A 22,902-nucleotide genomic window follows, 5' to 3' on the forward strand; every position below is an offset into this window, starting at 1 on the left:
TCCATTTAGCAAATGCTTACTAATTGGCCATTATGTGTCAAGGCTTGTGTTATGAACCTAGAATATACATGACTAAAAAATGACTCTTTTCTCAAGAACCTCAATATCCAGGGTAAAGAGATATATTTTGAAATTTAAAAGACAGAACAAAACTAAGTTTTGTTTTGTTTTTTTTTGGTACTGGGGATCAAACTCAGGTCCTTGCGCTTGCGCAGCAGGCGGCGAAACCACTGAGCCAAATCCCCAGCCCAAAACTAAGTTTTAATAACACATAACAAGCAGTAGGAGAAATCTTGTGGTGGTTAAATGTATAGGTTTTAAAGCAAGACCAATTTGACTTTGATTTGGGCTCTGCTGTCTGCTGGAAGATGTCTTTGTACTAATCACTGTACATCATTCAGCCTCAGTTTCCTTCTCTGCTAGGGAGCAATAATAATTGCAACTACTTCAGAGTATCATGGAGAACACTAAGTAAGTTAATGTTAAGCAAGTTAACATGTAGTGAGAGGCAAATATAGCAAAAAAAGACATCCTCAAAGAACCATGGTGGACCAAGGGACAACCAAAAAGAAAATTGGCACCTCAGTCCTACAACTTGAAAGAGTTTAATTCTGCCAAAAAGTATATGAGCTTGGAAGGGAACCCTCAGATCAGAAAGAATCCCACTGGCACCCTGACTGATGCACTGTGACACCTCAAGAAGACCAAACCAAGCCACTCTTGGACTTCTGGCTTGTGCAAACTGTGGGATAATAGTGGTGTGTTGTTTAAAATTACTAAGTTTGAGGTAGCTTGTTCTGTGGCAGTAGGTAAGGAAGACATTGATGAACTTGCCCAGGGCTGCTTAACTCCTCAGTATAGAGCCAGCTTCAGAACAACAGCCAACCAATGCACTTACTGAAAGATAACCAGCCAGGGGGGTTAAAAGCCAGATGTTTCTGATTAGCATTCAATGGACTGGAAAATTCAGTTAATCAAAATCTCTAATTCCTGGACCTGATTAGTCATGGATTTTCTGGATTTAAAATCAAGTTTTTCATGGAAATGGAGGTAAATACCATGACTGCCCTGATGCTTCTGGAGAAATGTTGGGAAGGGAGAAGAAAGTTTGACTTTATGTTGAAACACAAATCCAATTCAGAGCACCTCCATGGTTCTTCTTTGGAAATATGGCCAGGGTTGTGCTCTGAAAAGCAGCAGCCTTACTTCATGCTGCTGTTCTACTCCTCCTCGTTGAACCCATGGGCTGAAGAAATTAGATCTGTGGATACAGGACATACATTTTAAATAACTTTGAAGAGAACAACCTCAAGGGGGTAGTGGCCTACTGTCTTAGTCTGTTTTCTGTTAATATAACAGAAAACCTGTGACTGGGTAAATTATTACAAAAGAAGTTTATTCTGGTTCAAAGTTCTGGAAGTCTGCAAGCATGGTGCTGGAATATGCTCTGCTTCTGGTGAGGCTTGTGGTTTGCAGCAACTCACAGTGGAAAGGAGAAAAGGCTGGTAGGTGGTGCAGAGAGAAAAGCAGGCCAGACTCTTGCAATAGTTAACCCATTCCAGTGAGAAAAGCATGAATCCATCACACAGGTCCCAAACTCCTTCCAATACTGCCGGATTGAGGAATTAAGCTTCAGTATGAGTTCTGGTAGGAACAAACCAGTTTATACTGCAGCATCTATCAGCTGGCCACTGGCACCAGTACCAAAGCAATAAAAGATGACAAGAAAGTAAAAGGGAGACTATAAATAGAAAAAAGGAAGGTATAGGAATATAAGGCATAAGAAAGGGAAGGAAGAGGGTTGTGAGGGTAGTAATAGGAGGCATGAATGTGATCACAATACATTATATACATTGACCCACCTCAAACATGTGAAACTGGGGGGAGGGGAGGAGAATTATGGGGGGAAATAATTAAAGTATGTTATGTGAATGTGCAAATCTGCCCAAATGAAGCCTATTAATCTGTATAACCAATGTGCACAAATAAAATATATGGTCAGAAAATTAAAAAATAAAATTGACTTAAAAAATCACCACTAGCAGCTCCCAGTTTGCCAGGGTGAGATGCTGACCTCCCTGAAACCTGTTGGTTGCCTAGCAGGCTTACAATTTGATACCCTTTATATAATTACAGTTTAATATTTATTCACCATCCATTTATTAGGGATCAAGAATCTTAGTATCTTTTTATTTTTTTTTAAGAATCTTAGTATCTTTTAATGAAGTAGTGTGCTTTTTCCAAACTTGAAAATGGATGAGATGCTTCCCATGAAAGCAGTAGGAATGAAGAAAGAGCCACGCCCATTTATTACACCTTGGGCCAGCATAACATTGATGCTCTGAAAACACTGGTCAAAAAATCACATTTTTGTCTCTCTTCCCTGTTCTCACTTCAATTTTCAACAGCTTCTTAGGAGACATTTCAAAGCAAGGGACAGTTCAATGTGAAATAAATCTCCCTTCTAGGTCAGATGTCTGTGCCGTGCACAAGGACAGTGCAAAATCCCCCATGGAAAATCCTCCAGGGACCAGTGTTGATGCTGGTGACCAGAGAGTCCCCCTACCCTCTTTGTAGTGCTGGAGACTGAGCCCAGGGCCTTCACACTGAGCTACATCCCCAGATCTTTTGTTTCTTATTTTGAGACAGGGTCTTGCTACGTCACTAAGTTGCTCAGGCTGGGCTCCAACTTGCGATCCTTCTGCCTCAGCCTCCCAGAGTGCTGGGATTAGAGGTGTGCACTACCATGCTCAGCACAGCCAGAGGTTTTAAATTATTCATGTGTGTGCCATCTGCTGCAGAGTGAGTGCACTGATCTGTGCTTTGCCAGTCAGGAGTGTGTGTGAGCCGCATTCCACTGGGCCTGCATTCGAATCTACTCCATGGTTCTTTGGTGGCACCTGCTCGGAGACGTGTCCTCACCCTTGTCAGTCTCTGTGGAGCATTTTGAAGGAAGCATCTCATCTTTTTTCTTTACTGATTTCCAAGAAATCCAAAATCCCTAAAAAAAGATAAATCACATGAAGGAGACATGTTGATGATGTGACAGAGAACAACAGTATGATTTGTGTAGAGAAAAGAGCCAGGGAAGATCTGTCTGAGGAGATGACAGCACAGCTGAGATGCAAAGGGCGGGAAGCAGGCAGAGGGGACAGGCTTGGAGGCCTTCCAGGTACATGGAAGAGCAGGTGCAAAGGCCTGGGGGTGGGAACCAACATGGCTCAGAGGAAGAAGAGAAAGGATGCAGCCAAAGTGAAAGCCTGGTGCATGTGGTGGAGCCTTGTGTGGTGTGAAGCCAGAGAGATCAGCAGAGGTCAGTAGGGCAAGAAAAAACTGAGACTTTGTCCTAATAGGTATAGGGATCCATAAAAAGGAGCAGCAGGATCCAACACCTTTCAGTGATCTCTCTGGTTGCTGTGGGGAGAATGGAAAGACAGGTCCCAGAGAGGTACAAAGGAGAGTAGGTAAGGGGCTATTGCACGGAAACTCTCCACTCTCTTTTTAGGCCCTCTTGTTCAATGTCTTCTCGTCTGGGAACCCTTCTCTGACTCCTAGTCCTGCCATTTGTTCCCATGGCTTCTGGGTCTTTTCCTAGAAGCCGCACTGAACACACCACTACTTGAGCAAAGCCCGCCTTCCCACGTCTTCCCTTGTGGGGCCATGAAGGTGAGAATTGCGTTCTTGCAGCCTCACATAGGAAGCCTGTGGGAGACTCTCCACAAATATGGATTTGACGAAAAGATGTTTTGTCGAAGTTAGTGGCAATCTGGAATGTATGCTGCGGACCCTAAGTGATTTTTAAATAATTAAGGAAGTAGGGCTGGGAATGTAGCTCAGTGGTAGAGTGCTTGCTTAGAAAGCTCAAGTCCTCTGCATTCAATCACCAGCACCACCAGAAACAAAACAGAACAAATGAAAACAAAGCGTCAGGGTCCAATCTTTTTTTTTTTTGCTTAAATTCTTTTATTGGTACATTTTAGGTATACAATGCATTTACATTTATCATTGGGTGCTTGTACCTGTACATGATGGATCTTGGTTCTTATTTTTTCCCCATTTCCTGTCCTCCCTTCACCCCCTCCACCCTTCCCTATTTACGTAGACTTTGTTTCCATTTTTTTCTTTTCTCATAATTTTTTCTTTTCCCTTCTTTCCTTTCCCCTTCCCCTCCCACTTCCCAACCCCTTTGGGCCTTTTCTTCCTATTTCAAATCATCAATCATTCATTTTAATCATTTTAATTCTTATTCACACATTCAGTTTCTCACACTAGAGAAACTATTCAGTATTTACACGTGTGTCCTATTTATTTCACCAGGGTCAATCTTTTAAAGGAAGTGTTCTTTAGAATAACAACTATCATTGGCTACACGCCTTGTAGGCACTGGGGATAGGCTTAAAATGCACTCCTTCATTTAATCATTTCAATAACTATATAGAACTATGGATGACAGTGGTGAAGTAGCTTCCCCAAAGAACACATTCTGAATATTTATGAGAATGCAATTTGATGGACGTCCATTTGGATGGCACCTCCAAACCCTTCAGACACCCCAAAGACAGGCACAATCACTCCTCTAGCAAGTAGTTTCTGAGCACCAGCTTGGGAGGTGGAGGAGGATATGGTGCTGAATTAGCCAGAGGTCCTGTCTTTTAGGAGATAAGTGTCTGGCAAGAGATCTGAAAGCTGGAGAGAAGTGTCTATGTGATGCTTATAATGCATGGATCCTCACGGCTCAGTCCAGAGAGTTGCAGAGATAAAAAGAACACAATCTAACAATCCCAAGAGTAATTCCAAAGCAACTCACATTCACTTCCTGTAATTTTCCCATGTTAGGAAGCGAACTCAGTCTACAGAAATATTTTTTAAACGGTTTCTTTCTCCTCTGTTACAGATTCCCTAACCCATTACAGCTGCTCCCAAGTCCCCAGATCCCAGCCTCCCCTCAAGCTTCTTTTCTACTCTTTTTTTTTGGTACAGGGGATCGAACTCAGGACCTTGCTCTTATGAGGCAGGTGGCAGAAGGCGGAACCACTGAGCTAAATCCCCGGCCCATCTCTTTTCTACTCTTAACTGAGGCACTTCTGCCCCTTTACCCTTCCTGAGTTCCTCAGATGTCATTTCTACATCACTGAAATTTCAAGCAGGTAACAAAACCCACGCCAGCTCCTTTGACAATGTGATGGAAGCCATGATCCTTCTCTAAGAAAGATGCTCAAATGCATATGTGTGCAGACAGGCACATATGCACACAAAGCTTTCACTGGTTTGACTATAATTTCAAGGGGTTCATGGGACCCTTGAATATAACCTATGGTTTCTGTGGGAGAACCCTGCCTCTGTAATCTAAAAAACCTTCAGCTCCTTAGCATTTGCCACAGCAAAATAGCTCTTTCTCTGTTCATGTGCAGGAAGGAATTTCAGAAATTTGTGTAAAAATAGATGCACCCGCAGCCAACCAAGCCCCATGCAAGCTGCAGTGGAAGCTTGTCTTTCTGCATAGTTCCCCGCCTGAAATGGCTTTATCTTCCAGGGAGCAGGGAACTCTGTAATTAGGAGAGCAGATGACAAAGGCCTCAGCAGCTAGCTCCCTAGCTGTTGGCATTCTAGTTGAGTGAGCTGGAGCCACCTCTCTTCTTTGTTAGTTGGGTTCGGGTTCTTGACACCCAGGGTGGTTTTAATTTACCCACACAGCAAGCTTCTGGAGATCAGCAGTTCCCAGCCACTGCATCGAGTCACTTCTGGGTGGCTTCAGTTATCAGAGATGTTGGAAAATAATTTGAACTACAGTATTTCCTCCCCATCCATGGGGGACATGTTCTAAGGCCACCAATGGAGGCCTGAAACTGGGAATGATCTTGTACTTTGTATGTGCTATGTTTGTCCTACACTTACATGCCCATGATATAAAATTTCATTTATAAATTAGGCACAGTAAAAGATTAACAACAGTCACTAATAGCAGAATAGATTATTGAGAACAATATCCTGTAGTAGTGGTTATGTGCCTGTGGTCTCTGTCTCTCTAAATGCCTTATTGTACTGAACTTCTCTGTCTTCTTGGGAGGACGAGAGATAATCCAATGCCTATGTGATGATATGAAGTGAGGCGAATGACACAGGCATAGTGACATAGCATTAGACAACCTGGTACTCGTAACTTGATCATAAGCCTACAATACCATGGTGGTCAGTCTGATACTCAAGATGCCTACTTGTTATTATCTGATTAATGGATGAGTAGCACTGTCTTAGTTACTTGTCTCATTGCTGAGACAAAATACCTGACATCCAAAGTTAAAGGAGGAAAGGTTTAAGCTCACAATTAGTAAAGGTTTCATAGTTGGCTGGCTCTAAGGCTGGGTAGTGTGGCAGAGGGACATCGCAGAGGAGAAACAGTTCATGGCAGGCAGAAGACAGCAAAGCAGCAAAGTAGTGAAGAAGCCACAAGCAATAAGCAACCCCAGCACCCCTCTTTCTGCCACTTATATTTTTCCCTGAAGGTGAGCCCAGGTAAGGCCTTGCCATCATCCACTCCCAGAACTATGCCAAACCAATCACACCCTTGATCCCAGCATCACAGACTCTAGATCCAGCCACCTTTGAAAAGCTCCACTTATGATCGCATGAGGCTTTGGGGGGACATCTAGACACAGGCCATAACAAGAATATACAGTGTGGATACACACTTACAAAATGTACAATTTCAAAATGTATCACTTGTTTATTTCTGGGATTCTTGATTTAATATTTTCAGGCCACTGTTGACCTTGGGTAACTCTCTTAGTCACTTTCTCATCACTGAGACACAATAACAGATACCCATGACTTAAAGTAGGAGAGGTATATGTTGGCTCACAGTTTCAGAAGTTTCAATCCATGGTCCCCAGACTTAAATGCAGAAATAGCAAGGTGGAAGGGCAAGGAGGAAGAAAGCTACTCAGGTCATGGTGGCCAGGAAACAGAGTGAAGGGAAGAGATGGGAGGGGAGATACACTCTTCTCAGTTCTGCCGAGTGACCTGTCTCCAGCCAGGCCCCACCTCCTGACAGTAAGTCAGCCATGAACTCATCAGTGGTCGAATCCCTTGTTGAGTACAGTGTCTCCATGATCCAGTCACCTTCCAAATACATGGGGCTATTCTGGGACACCCCAGACTAAACCATAACAGTAACTGAAACTGTGGAAAGCAAAACCACATGTAGAGAGTGCTACTGTATTTGTTAAATATTGTATTGATTATGTGCTTAAAAATAAATGTGAGAAGCTTCCCATTGATCTTTGTAATGATGCTATGTTCAATGCCTCACTTCCAATGTGATTTCTTGCAGCCAGGAGTGGATGGGAATGGGCAGCGGGTGCCACACAGGAAACTCTGAGTCACCCTGATACACCCACATGACTCACTCTTACCTGTCATGGCTCCTGATACATTTTTTACAAATCTTTAGAAAGGCCTTTACTAACTCCACAATGTTTTATGTCACTACTTTTCTCCTTTAGGAATAATGCTTCCCATGTATCTGTCCATCAACAGATAAATAGGTAAAGAAAATGTGGTATTTATACACAATGGAGTACTACTCTGCCATAAAGATAAACTTGAGTTGTTTGTAGGAAAATGGATGTGCCTTGAGACTATAATGTTAAGTGAAATAAATCAGACACACAAGCTTAAATATCACATGGTTTCTCTTATGTGAGAAACCCAAAGTATAAATTCAGAGCAAAATGAAAGATAGATAATAGGAAATAGGAAGCTAGATCTTTCTCCAAGGGGAAGGGGACCAAGATATGGGTGGGAGAGGAAAGATAGGAGATGAGAAAAAGAATTACGGTGTGTTAGGTATGTACCAGCTCCACACAAGGAATGTAAACTGTGTACTGTAAAGTGTACCAATAAAGAAAGTAATCTGAAAAAGAACAATGACTCCCAAACCCTGGTAATTTTAATATCATCTTCAATATGTTTTCCACTCCTTCAGTCTGCTTCATTATTTTTAAATTTAAGGTTTGTTTTAACAATCATTCCTCTTTAGTCTTACCCTAAGCAATAATAGCCATGAAATCATGGGGCTGATGTGTTTGCTATTTTTCTGCCAAGGGATGTTAAAATAAGTGCATAACTTTCAAAGTAAAAATGACTAGACATGTACTATCAAAAAATCACTCCCTATGCCCCAGTGGTGTGATTACTACCTTGTGAAGATGCACAGCCCTAACAAGTGTCTTCATGAGTTGGAAAATTTAAGTTTGATCCATTTACTCATTTATAAATTCTATTCCTTCCTTTAAAATGACCTATTAGGTGCTTCTTGTGCACCAGGCACTGGTCTAGGCATCTGCATGCTCACTATTTCATGTGATTCTTTCAGTAAGCCCCTGGGCTTGCTATTGTATTCCCATTTTACAGAGGAAGCAAAGACAGCTTGGAGAGATCTGTGGGTCATGCATAAGTCACACAGCCTGTGCTGTTTCCAGCAACACAGAATCAGGCATCTATCACAGGGGAGTGAGACACTGCCGGTAGTGACGGGGATGCTGGTTGGCCTTTTCTAGTGCATGGACACTGGGATTCTAGGGTGGCCCTGGCTCCTCTAAACAGTCAAGCCACAGAAGGGACATTCATTTGTGAAATATGTTGCAATGCTCCAGCAGCCTATGTTCTTTCCAAGAGTTTCTCAACACCCAGTAGAATAAATATCAGATTTTTTATTGCCCACCACATAATAGGAATATAACTTATTACTGCTGGGGAGCCAGGCTTTCGGCAGCCTCCATCAATCTGGTGCTCCAATTGACTCCATATGCATTTAAGCAAAACCCGGCCCACATAGGGGAGCAGCGGATGTAACTGGAATACGGAATGGGGCTTTTGAATTAATCACGTTCTGAATATTAATGGTGCATTATGCTTATTTCCTTGTAAATACATTCAGAGGTCTCAGCATGTGTACCTGACTCAGGGCTTACACCATCAGAATAACGAGTGTCCTGGATGCGGAGCTGGAAACAGTCCCACTCCAGGGTATGAGACCAAGCTTCATTTCCCCCGAGGAAAAGAATATTTCAGCCCTCTCCAGGAGGTCGGGAAAGGCAATGTATGGTTTTCTGACATCAGGAAAGAAGCAGTGTTTGTTTTCAACTGCCTAGCTCTGAATGGATTTTACCCAAGATCAAGACCACGTTTTGCAGTGAATTCTTGGAGGATTTTTTTCTGGCCCAGGAACTTTTATTTTATTTACTTATTTATTTTCTTTTTTGCAGTATTGGAGATTGAACCCAGGGCCTTCTCGCTGAGCTATATCTCTAGCAATTCCCCCTCCCCATCCCCCATTTTGAGTTAGGGTCTATCTCAGTGACTAAATCCCCAGGCTGGGCTCAAACTTTCAATCTTCCTGCCTCAGCCTTCCTGAGCATTGGGATTATAGGTATGCATCACCATGCCTGGCTTGGCTCAAGAACTTTGAAAAAAAGAATTACTCTGTGTGGTTATCTTTTTTTTTCTTCTACATTTTAGGTATACAATATAATGACATTCATCATTGGAAATTTGCACCTTTACATAATCTCTCTTGGTTCTTATTTTTCACCCTTGCCCAGCCCTCCCTTCAACCCCTCCATTCCTCCCTATTTACAAAGATTTTGTTCTTATTTTTCCATTTTCTCATATTAATCCCATTCCCTTCTATACTTTCCCCAGCCCTCCCACTTCCTTCCCCTTTGCCCCTTTTCTTCCTATTTCACATTACCTGTTATACATTTAGTGCTTATTTACACTTTCAGTTTCTCACACCAGAGAAAGTATTCGGTATTTACACATGTGTGTCCTATTTATTTCACTTAAGAGTATCGCCTCAATGTGCATCCACTTAGCTATAAATGTCTCTAATTTCTCATTTTTTATGGCTGAGTAGTACTCCATTTTATAAAAAAAACACATTTTCTTTATCCATTCTCCAGTTGATGGGCATTTGGGCTGTTTCCAAGTTTTAGCTATTACAAATTGTGCTGCTGTGAACATGGGCACACATATATCACTATGGTATGATTCTTTTAATTCTTTGGGGAAGATCCCCAGCAGGGAATAGCAGGGTCAAATGGGACTTCCAGTCCTAGTTCTTTGAGGTATCTCCATACTGATTTCCACAGTGCTTGCACCAGTCTACACTCCCACCAGCAGTGGAGCAGGGTTCCTCTTTCTCCACAGCCCCACCAGCATTTGTTATTGGTTGATTTCATGATAGCAGCCATTCTTCCTGGAGTGAGGTGGAATCTCAGCATTGTTTTCATTTGCATCTCTCAAATGACCAGTGATGTTGAACATTTTTTCATGTATTTATTTGCTATTTCTACTTCTTTGTCTGAGAAATGTCTGTTCATTTCAGATGCCCATTTTCGGATTGGTTCTTTAAATTTGGGAGGTCTGATCTTTTTAAGTTCTTTATAGATTTGAGATAGTAGACCTTTGTCTGAGGAAGAGCAGGTGAAGATTTTTTCCCACATTATGGGTTGTCTCTTCTCTGTGTGGTTATCTTTACCAGGTAGGGGAAGCAATGGGGTTGAAAATGATGGAAGAAGGAATTTGATGGGAATTGGGTCAGTGTGACCAAGGATTAAGGTTTAGAGAGAAAAATCCAGAATGATTCCCAAGTCAGTCAAAGGCCTTGCTGGGTGACTTTGCCTATGAGACAGATAATGTCCTACATGAGCAGCACAATTTCTCATTCATAAAGCAAGATTGTACCTGTGGAATCTCACCTAATACTCACAGCAACTCTGAAGTGATTACCATTTCACAGATGTAGAAACTGAGGCTTGGACAATTTTTGTTTGGAGTAAATGTGAATAAACAAGGTATAGGAGAAGGGGCTGGAGTGGGGAGGCAGGACAGGCAATTGGCTCAGGGTCAGTATTAAAGGGGTATCCAAAAACTCAGTAGTCGAGAAAAATAACATTTCAATGCAATTTTTATAATTACTTCAAAAATTTTCCTCAATGAAAAACAAAATCTCAAAATTTTCAATAAGGAAGAGTTTGGCAGCAGTGTTTTGCTAAGCTCTATCACAGCCTGGAGCAAGAGGAAAAATCAGTAGTCTTGATCCTGTCTTTATTTACCTTGATGACTAATTATTTTGAGCTTCTCCTTAGGTTTTGTGCCTCATTCTAGTCCCTAAAGCACATAACCTGGGGCTGGGAGTTTGGCTCAGTGGTTCTGGCACCTGCCTTGCAAGTGCAAGGTCCTGAGTTCAATCCCCAGCACCAAAAAACCCACAAAAAACAAAAAGTAAGCGCATAACCTGCTTGCCTCAGGCCTCTGGCCCAATCCTCCTGGGCTCCTTGTTACCTTCAGGGAAAATCCAAGGGATATTCAGGGGGAAATTAGGGAATGCCTAAGCCCTGCTTGAGAGCCTTCTGAAATAGAGTGACTGGGCTGTGTGGTTCACGTACATCAGATAGACAAAGAGTTCAGGCTGGGGATTTAGACTGGCTAGGCTTGGGTCTTGCTCTATCTTGTGCTGGCACTGCCACCTTGGATGTTAAACTTCAAGTCCTTGAGCCTAAAAAAGGAGATGCCAATCATGTCCTGCTTATGGGGTTCCTGAGAAGATTAGATAATAAAACAGCAAGGATAATAAAAAACAATCACATCACTTATTAAGGATCAATTTCTCCACTGCCTAGCACATGGTAAGTACTCAGTTAATTTACTCCATGAATATTTACTCTGTGTGAGCCCCACAGTTACAGTGACGATCCAGGATTGAATTACATGAGGTCTGGCTCCAGAGTCAACAGTGTTCTTCTGGATGTCTCATGCAGCCCTCTCAGAGCATGTTTGTCTCTCTGGGAGGACCATGAGCTTCCAGACCACAGCTTCCAGTCTGCGTTAGGCCTAGTAAGGAGCTTGGTATACAGTAAGCGCTTAGCAAGTGGCCACATAGATATGCCGAACACTGTCTTGAAACCTTCTTGCATAGGATTTGTGGTTTGTGCCTCCGTGTTTACCCTCACGATGCTGAGAGCAGACGGTGCTTCTCTGAACTCCAAGTTCTTTGCGAGGGAAGAGAGCTTGGCTTGGGTGGTGGTGATGTGTGGGTTCCGTGACAGCCAATGCGCTGTAGCACGCGGGGATCTCTCCCCTAATCTTCTCTCCACTCTCTTCCCCTAACTTAGTTTGAGCTGCCACTGGCCCTCGGTTGGTTGCCTGTCATCTTGCCCTCACTGCTCTGGTGGGCCTTCTGTCCCATTGCAATCTCTACTGGGCATCCAGACCCCCTTCCTCAAGCTGCAGATCAGCCTCTTCCTAGCTGGCACTGATGACCAAAAGCCAGCGTCTCCAAAGATGGGCGCCCGGCTGTGGAGGCCATGCAGGAAGGTCCTCTGCAGTGAGGGAAGAAAGCAGCAGGATTTCTATTTCTCTTTTATCCTGTTAAAGTTATATTTCTGTGGATGTTTTGTGATGTACTGTCTTAGCTCAGGTTCCACGGAGCCTTAGGCAAGGATTTGAGTGGAAGGGATACACTGAGGGCAGGTTCTTGGGAAAGACCTCCGGGAGAATGAGGGAAGCAGGGGGTGGAGGGAAAAGGCAAACATGAGTATAGCCTGGACTGGAGTTGAGCTTCAGCGGTTGTAGGGGGCCCTCTGGAGAGTGACTCGCACCACAGGGCTTGATCTTCTGAATACCCCTAGGGTGGTATGGGTGCCAACCTCCAAGGGAGGCCGCTTCCTTCCCCAAGGGCGATTGCTCCTACCGGAGGGCAGCTGTGGGCCATGAGCAGCAGTGCGCCCACCTCATCCAGGGCGTGTGGGACAGGTGCTGGCTTGTTTGGTGTTTTCACTTGTTGTCCATTTGAGAGAAGATTTCAAACTAGGGGAGTAAATATTTCTTTTGCACCAATATGTTATTTATCTATCAAAGAACAAAAATTATGTGTACATTGGATTTTATTTTTTTCTCTTCCGTATCTTTCATTTTTCTTTCATGTATTTTCACCTCCATTCATTTTGTCTCCTCAAGTTTTCTTCAGGTCTCTTGCTTCATTTTAATTGTGTCCGCTTGCCTTTGTTTACTTCCATTTTTACGATACTTTTCCCGTTTGAACTGAACTTTGGGGAAACAGATCTCACCGGCTTCTGTGGCCTTGTATAGGCTTCCCTTTTTAATCTCTTGTTTCCTACAGACAATGACCTCACTACGCATTTTCAACATTCTTGGTGAGATATTTTGCCATGATTATTTCACCTCTTTATTACGTTCAGATATAAGTAAAATGTGCAGAATTGTGTGCCGAATGCCCGAGTTTGTATCAGGAGAGTTTCACACATGGTGCCTCTACTCAGGCCAAATCTAAGAGCGGGAGCTACATCCTGGGGTTTGGTGGAATCAGAGTGGACCCTTCTGCAATTTGTTAATGACAGTGATGTCGGGAAACACATCACAGGGGATCGATGATTCCCAAGCTACCTTTGTCTGTCTCAGGCTCTGCTAAGTATCCGAAGCCCAGCCAAGGTGGGTGTCCAATAACCAAATGACCATCCCCAGCCCCTTCTTCCTCATCATAGATTATTACTACTATTACACTTGTGCATCCCAGGCACTGTTGTGTTTGGATACCCTATCAACAACCTGGGGAAGTAGATACCATTATGATCCCCAAGGACACTGGTGCACAGAGAGGTTAGGTCTCTTACACAAGACAACCCAGCTAGTAATGGAGAGTCAGGATTCTCATCCAGGCCTGCTGGCATCTACACTCGGCTTGGTAATGTCCTGGAGTTTCTTTGTCTATAGGTGGCCCCAGCAGAAGAAGGCTGGGCTGCCCTGTGGATGGCTGCAAGGTCCAGCCTGAGGACTTTCCTCATTTATAGCAAGGAGAAGAGGGTAGCTTGAAAAATCTGAGTTCCCTGACCTAACTCCCTGGTTCCCTGGTGTCACCATATTCTGAGTGTGTTCAAAGATGCTAAGAGAAGACTCTCTTATGTCCTCTGCATTCCAGGAAATCAATGCTGTGTCTTTTGAGTTCTTGTTTCAGCCATGCATATCGATCTGATCTGGAGGCCTGAGACTGGTCCTCGTGGCTGCCAGTAGCTTGGAGCTTCAGGGACAAAACTCATTAGATCCAGCCAAATATCAGTATCACCCGAACAATGCACAGGCCCCCAGGTGCCCTAGATCCTTGAGCTGGGAATGGAGCTCAGGAGCCCTCAGGTATAGGCCCTGCCCTTGCACCCTGCATGAGGTGCTGCAGACACTGCCCATTTGCTTTTAGGGAAACCTGATCTGGACCCCTGGCTACCACTGCTCGGACCAGGCAAAAAGCTCCTGAAGAAGCGACTATCTATGGGTGACTCAGCCTGAAGCTTCATTCAACAAGACTGTCCCCCACTCTGGGGGGAGCAGCGGAGCCAGTCTCAGCCTCTATTTGTGGAAGTAATAATTTTAGACAAATAAAGAGAAGATGGAGCCCTTGGATCAGGCTGTGACCCAAACGTTGACAATGCCATACAAAGCTAGATGTTTATCTGTGCTTCAGAAGCTCTGAGACCAACAAGTGCTGTATGTTTCTTTGCCCACAAGTTCTACAGTGAACAAACACCTCTGTCAATGGTGAAGAATCAGAGACTCAAGAGAGGTTAAATGACCCGAATGAAGTCACACAGCTTGTAAGTGGCAGAGATGGATTTCAAACTCAAAACACTCATTTCTAAAACCTACACATTTAACTATTATGCTATTTCATGCTTTTATTGATCCATCCATTCATTCTTTTATTATATCAAAAGGTATGCATTTTATTTTTTAAAATTTATTGAGCACCCAACCATGTCTGTACAAAAGAGCCAGCTCTCTTTTATTTTCCTCCATCCACCCACTCATCCATCCATCCTCACACTTACTGAGTTCCCTACTAGTGTACAGGCCCCACGCTGGGCTTTGGGCCTACGGTGATGAGTGACACGGACACACCTGCCCGGAAGAACTGACAGTCTATCCGGGAAGACAACAAACAAGGGAACGGGTGGTTACCAAGCTCGGAGACACCCTAGGGAATGAGACTGAGGAGAAGGTGCCCTTTGATAAGGGAGAGTTGCGTCAATGAGCTACAGGTGAGTTAGCAGAGCACCCCGGGAGGGTCTGGGCACAGAAGGCCTGAGCCCAGTTCTGAGGTGGGAAGGGCTGCGGAGGCCGGTGTGGAAGGAGCAGAGTGACGGCGTGGGGAGGAGCGTCCAGGGATGACACCCAGCAGTGTGCGGGACCAGACGCACAGGGCCTGGAGGGAAGAGCAAGCGTGACAGGGGCCGGCGACGTCCTGTGCGGGCAGTGACGTGAGCTGACCTGCGCTCTGCGCCGCTCCCGCCCCTCCGCAGCCCGGCTGCACTTGGGGCTGCGCGCGTTCTAACCGCCTTCGAGGGCGGCGCTGGAAAGGGTGCTAACCGTCTTAGCAGGTGCTCACTGTGTGTTTTACGTGCTTTTCTGTAGCCCAGCATTTACCCTACACCACCCCTAGGGTAGGTGCCGTTATTATCTCATTTAAAGGGGAGAAAATTGAAGCTCGGGAAGTTAAGAGAGTTGGTCGAGGTCACACTGTTAGGAGGGGGATCAGATAAAAGCTCATGTTTGTTTGACTTCCTTGGGAATGTGCATGAACTTGAACCCACATCCGAGTCCCAGGCTACAAGGCTGGAATCAGGTCATCCAGAGAAGCCAGGGCTGTGTGGCAAAGATGCTTCTCGCACAGCTGGAATCTGGATAGCAGAGGACCCCAGGCTGCCTTATCTGGGACCCAGTGTTAGATCATCTTCGCTCCTCTCTCACTGGGAGTGTGCAAAGGGCATGGCTGCACCCAGGGGAGCCCCTGCAGTGTGCGTTCAAAGGCCTGACAATTCTGACCTTTCCCACCTCCTCCGATGCACCAACCCTAATATGTCCTACAGATGCTGTGAAACCCAGGATCCCTGCCAAGAGCAGCAGCCAGAGAGCAAAGCCCCACAGGACAGGGAGCCCTGGTGCAGAGATGATCTGCTTGGTTCCAGTGAGGATCCTGACCTATGGTTCGATGGCTCTGGATGCAAGTGACTCTAATCCTAGCAGCCGGGCCCGATGCTGGGAGACCTGAATTCTGAGCATGGAGGGACTCGAAAGTCCACAACAGTTGGGACCCAGCCTCACCTTGGCCAAGCAGAAAACCTTCCTAGCTGTGTGACCTTGGACAACTTAAGTAATTTCTCTGAAGTCAGGATCTTTACGACATTTAGGTCAGTTTCCCAAGGCTGAGTCCAGGACACTGAGCCACAAGCAGCATTTTAATAACTGATGATAATTGAGCACTTGCTATATCCCCAGGGTAATTTGTATATGTAAGGTATGCACACACATTCTAATTTAGCAACCTCCAAAACTCTATTAGCTGGGGATTATTCTTTTTATATGAGAAGAGAGCTTGTATAACTCATCACACCCAGTAAGTGGGAGAGCTGGGATTTGAACTAGAGCAGCTCATCTCCATCCCTTTCACTGCCTTCCTCCCTTGATTAAGTTATTAGCCCTCCAAGTGCAGACACAACCCTTTGGAGACAGTAAAGGCCTTATTTTCAGGCACCTGGAAATCATCATCAGAAAGCAGAAGTCCTCTGTATTAAAACCTGCATGGTAGTCAGGTGGGTGTAGAAACCACACACACAATTCCAACAGTTTAAATGTCTTCTTTATCCCAGTTGGTGCCTACCCTAAATTAAAATCCCCTAAAGGTACTGCTCTCTCTTAATTAACAGTTTGCCTTGTTGACACTTGAACATTTTCCTTGGGGTGGAACAGGTCATGCCAATTAAAGGTGGAACTGATTCAGAGTGGGAGGCAGCGTGTGGACATGCTGAGAAGTGGGTCCTTCTCCTGCCTGCTCTAAGCCCTGTGTTTCTGCCTGGAGTCACCCGGATGCACAGCCATGGAACGACAGCTCCTCACACAGAACAGCTACCTAGCACAGGCTGTGGGCTAGCCAAGGAAGCTGGGAACGTGGGTTTGGAGACACTAAAATTTGGCTGGGAGTTTGAGCCTCTCTCTGCGCCTCAGTTTCCTTAGCAGTACCATGGGATGGTAGTGACCACTGTGCAAGCCAAGGCGGGCCTCAGTGAAGATGTATTTAAAGGAGCCCTTCTCCCTCACCCTGTTCCTTTGCTCTGGGTAATGTTTCTAATGCATTGCGGGCAGCCAGCATCACTGTAATGTTCTTTCTAGGTAAGAGCAAGTTCCCTTGTTCATAGTTCTACCTCCCCGAGGAAAACCCAGAAATGGGCTCTACCATCTCCATTGTCATCTTGTGGCCCAACCCTGGGTCCCATTCAGTACGAATTTTTGTTGTTGTTGCTGCAAACATTTTATTGAAGGGTAACACAGAGAAAAATCATACAAAGCACGAGTCTACTGCTTGCTGTGTGCTTTCTACACATATCTGTAACCAAGGCCTGAAACAATAAACAGAATGGCACCAGCTCCCTAGAAAACCCTATTTATTGCCTTCTAAGAGTATGCATTACCTTGACTTCTAAAGCATATCCTACTTTTGCTAATTCTTGAATTTTATATAAATGCAATTAAGCAATGCATACCCTTTTACATTTAGCTTTTCTGCATTCAGTATTTTGTTGTACAATTCATCCTTGTTGTTACATGTGGTTGTACTTCATTCATACACACTGCAGGACAGAATTCCACGGTGTGAATATACCATAGTGTGTTTTTTCATTCAAATGTTGATGGACACTTGGGTTGTTTCCAGAATGTTCTTATATATTTATATTGGTGAACATATTCATGCATTTCTTTTTTTTATATTAAATTCTTTTATTGGTACATTGTAGGTATACAACACAATTACATTTCTCATTGGGAACTGTACCTTTACATAATGCATCTTGGTTCTTATTTTTTCCCCATTCCTAGCCCTCCCTTCACGCCCTCCACCCTTCCCTATTTACAAGGACTTTATTTCCATTTTTTCCATTTCTCAGCATTTTTCCTTTCCCTTCTTTCCTATCCCCTGACCCTCATACTACCCCTACCCCTTTGGACCTTTTCTTCCTATTTTACAGTATTGATTATTCATTCTAATCATTGGTGCATTTTAGGTATACAATATAATGACATTCATCGTTGGAAATTTGCACCTTTACACAGTCTCTCTTGGTTCTTATTTTTCACCCTTGCCCAGCCCTCCCTTCAACCCCTCCAGTCCTCCCTATTTACAAAGATTTTGTTCTTATTTTTCCATTTTCTCATATTAATCCCACTCCCTTCTATCCTTTCCCCTAGCCTTCCCACTTCCTTCCCCTTTGCCCCCTTTCTTCCTATTTCACATTACCTATTATACATTTAGTGCTTATTTACGCTTTCAGTTTCTCACACCAGAGAAACTATTCGGTATTTACACGTGTGTCCTATTTATTTCACTTAAGAGTATCGCCTCAATGTGCATCCACTTAGCTATAAATGTCTCTAATTTCTCATTTTTTATGGCTGAGAAGTACTCCATTTTATAAAAAAACCACATTTTCTTTATTCAGTCTCCAGTTGATGGGCATTTGGGCTGTTTCCAAGTTTCAGCTATTACAAACTGTGCTGCTGTGAACATGGGCACACATATATCACTATGGTATGATTCTTTTAATTCTTTGGGGAAGATCCCCAGCAGTGGAATAGCGGGGTCAAATGGGACTTCCAGTCCTAGTTCTTTGAGGTATCTCCATACTGATTTCCACAGTGCTTGCACCAGTCTACACTCCCACCAGCAGTGGAGCAGGGTTCCTCTTTCTCCACAGCCCCACCAGCATTTGTTATTGGTTGATTTCATGATAGCAGCCATTCTTCCTGGAGTGAGGTGGAATCTCAGCATTGTTTTCATTTGCATCTCTCGAATCACCAGTGATGTTGAACATTTTTTCATGTATTTATTTGCTATTTCTACTTCTTTGTCTGAGAAATGTCTGTTCATTTCAGATGCCCATTTTCGGATTGGTTCTTTAAATTTGGGAGGTCTGATCTTTTTAAGTTCTTTATAGATTTGAGATAGTAGACCTTTGTCTGAAGAAGAGCAGGTGAAGATTTTTTCCCACATTGTGGGTTGTCTCTTCACACTGCTGGTGGTTTTTCTTGCGGTGCAGAAGCCTTTTAATAAGAAGAGATCCCACTTGTTGATTGTTTGTGCTAGTTCACGGGCAACTGAGGTTTTGTTCGTAAAATCTTTTCCTACACCGATGTCTTCAAGGGTTCTACCTAACCTCTGTTCCAACTGGTTCAAAGTTTCTATTTTAATATTTAGATCTTTAATCCATTTTGATTTTAGTTTAGTGCATGGTGAGAGATACAGGTCTAGTTTTAATCTTTGGCAAGTTGAAACCCAATTTTTCCAGCACCATATATTAAAGAGGCTATCTTTCCTCCGGTGAGGGTGTTTGGCTCCTTTATCGAAGAGGAGATGGCTGAGTGTGTCTGGTGTTGTTTCTGCATCTTCTAATCTGTTCCACTGGTCCTCAAATCTGTATCTTTGCCAGTACCATGCTGTTTTTATCACAGTAGCTTTATAGTAGAGTTGCAGGTTGGGGATTGGGATACGCCCTGCCATGTCTCTGTTACCTAGAATTGCTTTTGCTATTCTGGGTCTCTTCTTGTTCCAAATGAAATTTTCAATTATTTTCTCAAGGTCCGTGAAGTATGCTGCTGGGATCTCAATTGGAATTGCATTAAATCTATATAGCAGTCTTGGAAGTATGGCCATTTTCACTATGTTGATCCTTGTTACCCAGTAGCAGGGGATGTCTGTCCATTTTCTGATATCATCTTCAATCTCTCTTTTTAGAGTGCCATAGTTTTCAGAGAAGAGGTCTTTGATTTCTTTCGTTAGGTTGATTCCTAGATATTTCAGGTTTTGGATGCTATTGTGAAAGGAATTATTTGCCCTATTTCTCTCTCAGTGAGTTTGTCATTGTTGTAGAGGAAAGCTATTGATTTTTGTGTGTTGACCTTGTAACCAGCTACTTAACTGAATTTGGTTATTAAGTCTAGAAGACTTTTGGTGGAGTTCTTGGGGTCTTGTATATAGAGTATCATGTCCTCTACAAATAATGACAATTTGACTTCTTCATTTCCTATCTTTATTCCTTTTATTTCTTTCTCTTGTCTAATTGCCCTGGCTAATGTTTCCAGATCTATATTGAACAAGAGTGGTGATAGTGGGCATCCTTGTCTTGTTCCTGATTTTAGTGTGAAGGATTTCAGTTTTTGACCATTTAGTATGATATTGGCTGTTGGGTTTTCATAGATGGCTTCTATCAGTTAGAGGTAGAGACCATCTATTCCAATTTTTTGTAGGGTTTTTATCATAAATGCATGCTGGATTTTGTCAAATGCTTTTTCTGTGTCTATGGAGATAATCATATGGTTTTTTTCCTTGGCTCTATTGATATTGTGTATTACATTGATTGATTTGCATATATTGAACCATCCCTGCATCCCTGGGATGAATCCCACTTGATCAGGGTGTATGATCTTCTTGATGATCTTCTGCATTCTGTTTGCCATTATCTTATTAAGGATTTTTGCATCTATGTTCATTAGTAAGATTGGCCTATAGTTCTCCTTTTTGGTTGGGTCTTTCTCTGCTTTGGGGACCAAGGTGATGCTTGCTTCCAGGAATGAATTTGGGAGTATTGCTTCCCTTTCAATTTCATTGAAGAGTTTAAACAGTAGTGGCAGCAGTTCCTCTCTAAATGTCTTGTAGAATTCAGCAGTGAAGCCATCAGGGCCTGGGCTTTTCTTAGTTCATAAGTTTTTAATTACATTTTCAATTTCATTGCTTGATATTGGGTTGTTCAGAATTTTTAGTTCTTCTTTGTTCAACTTTGGTAATTCATATGTGTCTAGGAATCTGTCCATTTCTTCTGTGTTGTCAATCTTATTGGCATATAGGTTCTGGAAGTAGGTATTGATGATCCTCTGGATTTCTGCTGGGTCTGTTGTCATTTCACCCTTTTCATTCCTAATTGCATGGATATGGGCCTTTTCTTTCCTTTTTTTGACAAGGTTGGCTAAGAGTTTGTCAATTTTGTTGATTCTTTCAAAGAACCAACTCTTGGCTTCATTGATTTTTTTGTATTGTTCTCTTAGTCTCCATTGCATTGATTTCTCCTCTGATCTTTATAATTTCCTCCCTTGTATGAACTCTGGGGTTGTTCTGTTCTTCTTTTTCTAGAAGCTTGAGGTTCAGCATCAGGTTGTTTAATTGGGCTCATTCTGTTTTCCTAATATGGGTATTCACTGCTATGAATTTCCCTTGTAAGACTGCTTTCATTTCCTGGTCATTAATTGCAATCTTATCTTCTATATCTGAAATTCTGTCCTCACATTGGCTCATTCTGCTGTGTAGACTTTCAGTGGAGTTCTTCATGTCCTGGAAATCTATTTGCATCTGTTTTATGGATTCCATTTGTTTCCTATGTTGAGATTCCATCCTGTTCCTGAGCTCCTCTCTAGATTTATTAATCATGTCTTGCACTAGGAGCACAATTTCTCCTGTTATCTGAGACATTATTTCTGATTTTATTTTTTCCAGATCCCCTTTTGTTGGCAGTTCAGTGGGTCCAGGTTGTTGATTATCAGAGTGTTCCATCTCATTTCCCTTTGGGGTTGCTTTAGGTGATCTGGATGTCTGTTTTTGAGACTTATTTACATGTTTTCTCATTTCGACGGCGGGGGGGGGGGGCTGTTGGTGCCTGCACGGATTACCTCCTCTGAGTTGGGAGAGGTGGGACAGGGGACGGGAGCAGCAGTAGGGATGGTGGCCCAAAAGCCCTTTCCTGTGGGCTGGGAGCACTGGGAGGGATGGTGGCCAGGAAGCCCCTTCCTCTGGTCCAGGAGCAGTGGGATGGTGGCTCAGCAGCCCCTACCTCTGGGCCAGAAGCGGTGGGAGGGATGGTGGCCTGGAAGCCCCTTCCTCTGGGCCAGGAGCAGCGGGACAGAAGGTGGCCCAAAAGCCCTTTCCCCTGGGCTGGGAACAGCGGGAGGGATGGTGACCAGGAAGCCCCTTCCTCTGGACCAGGAGCAGTGGGACGGTGGCTCTGAAGCCCCTACCTCTGGGCTGGGAGTGGCGGGACTCAGCACCATGGTCTGGTGGTCCAGTGTCCTCTGCGTCTTTGTAGTGTGGAACCAGGTGGCTGTACAGAGGAGTGGGGGGTGGGTCCAGTGGATTGTTGCTGGGGCACGGCCTGATTCTATGTGTTCTGCGTGACTTGGGACCTCGGTAGGGCGTACACAGACCTGTCTGTCTGCAGCGGGCTGATTCCCATGCATTTCATTTTAAGTTTATATCTAGGAGTAGAATTACTGAGTCACAGATTATATACATTACTGGCTGTTGCAGATAGTGTGAAACCATTTTATAAAGTGTTTATATCAATTTATACTGCTGGCAATAGTGTGTGAGAGTTCTAGTTGCTCCAACACTTGGTGTTGAGTGTCTCTAATTTGTAAGTGTTCCTCCTATGTTTTGGACAAAAATCCTTTTTGATTTTACAAATATTCATTCCCACTCTCCTGGCTTGCTTTTCATTCCCTTCATGGTATCTTTTAATTACTATGAACAGTTGAAGTTACAGTCCAATTTTACACTATTCCCCTTTAGTTAGCACTTTTGTGAGTTAAGACACCTTTGCTTACCCCAAGGTCCTGAAGATTTTTCCTTAGTTTTGTCTAACAGTTTTATTATTTTATTCTTTCAAATTTAGATGTATAAGCTATCTCAAATTGATTTTTGTGTGTGGTGAAGTAGGTTCAAAATGAATTTTCTTCCCTCATATGGCTTTCCAGTTAAACTTTCCACCAATATTTGAGAATAACATCCTTTCACTT

At 43.5% G+C, this 22,902-nt stretch overlaps 1 long non-coding RNA gene across 2 annotated transcripts; it reads left to right on the top strand.

Annotated features, from left to right (window-relative positions):
- The first annotated feature begins 15,358 nt into the window (after positions 1-15,358).
- Positions 15,359-16,754, top strand: LOC147821981 (uncharacterized). 2 transcript variants are annotated; one of them, XR_015446271.1, is made up of 2 exons: positions 15,359-15,512; positions 15,939-16,754. It is a non-coding gene; the product is annotated as an uncharacterized LOC147821981 (long non-coding RNA). The 2 variants fall into 2 exon arrangements; XR_015446270.1 differs by having other exon boundaries at positions 15,359-15,449.
- The last annotated feature ends 6,148 nt before the right edge of the window (positions 16,755-22,902 follow it).

This window comes from Heterocephalus glaber, unplaced genomic scaffold (genome assembly GCF_053883595.1).
Source record: "Heterocephalus glaber isolate CG9 unplaced genomic scaffold, H.glaber_assembly_v1.0 deba00001687, whole genome shotgun sequence".
In the NCBI taxonomy this organism is placed as follows: domain Eukaryota; kingdom Metazoa; phylum Chordata; class Mammalia; order Rodentia; family Bathyergidae; genus Heterocephalus; species Heterocephalus glaber.